This window comes from Pangasianodon hypophthalmus, chromosome 11, assembly GCF_027358585.1.
Source record: "Pangasianodon hypophthalmus isolate fPanHyp1 chromosome 11, fPanHyp1.pri, whole genome shotgun sequence".
NCBI classification, from domain to species: domain Eukaryota; kingdom Metazoa; phylum Chordata; class Actinopteri; order Siluriformes; family Pangasiidae; genus Pangasianodon; species Pangasianodon hypophthalmus.
The window spans coordinates 9,864,465-9,865,319 of record NC_069720.1 but is presented as its reverse complement, the minus strand read 5'-3'; positions in this window follow the sequence as shown (position 1 = coordinate 9,865,319).

The following is an 855-nucleotide window of genomic DNA, read 5'->3' as shown; positions in this document are numbered from 1 at the left end:
CATATTTGGTAATAAATATACAATAACTAATAACACCACACGAAACAACAACAAATTCAGATAGCAAGGCAGAAAAGCAGCAAAAGCCAAATTATGCAAAACAGAAGAGGAAGAACAAGCATATCACACATGATGAAGATCTGCAACTAATAAAACAAGCTTTGGAAAGGAAAGTCATCGTAAAAAGTTATGATGATGGAAAGTTCTACAATATGCAAGACACCATTCTACACAGGAAAATCCATGTCTGTGTCAAACGTAATAATTCACATGTACTTCACACCATAGAGAAACTGCTTTGAGACTGTCATTAGAATTGAAATATAAATGAGATGACAGTTATACAGTATATAAATATCATTACAGTTATGTGAAAGAAGCTGGGACTAATGCACACTGCTCTTCATACTAATTAAAATAAGTATGTATTTTACTGGACTATGTGTTATATATAGAGTATACTAAGGGAAAATACAAAAGCATACGATACAAAAATACAAAAGAATATAAAGATACATAGAAAAATTCTGCTGACATCCATGAAAACAACAACAACAACAACAACAAAGACATACATAATGCTTGGGGGGAGGTGGGGAGGGTATAAGGGGAATAAATCATCTTTCTGTAAGTATCTAGGGTGGAAAAATTGGTCTTAATAATTTGATGTAAATTTATTGAAAAAGAGAATACATGGGCATTTAATATGCCTTTCTATATTTCTATATATTGCTTATATGAAAAATACCCTACATTTAAACCTACATTTTTGCCAAATTATAACAATATTTTGGAGATGAAACTTTTAACTTAACTTTAACTTTTTTTTTCATTTATTTATTTGTCGAAATGTCC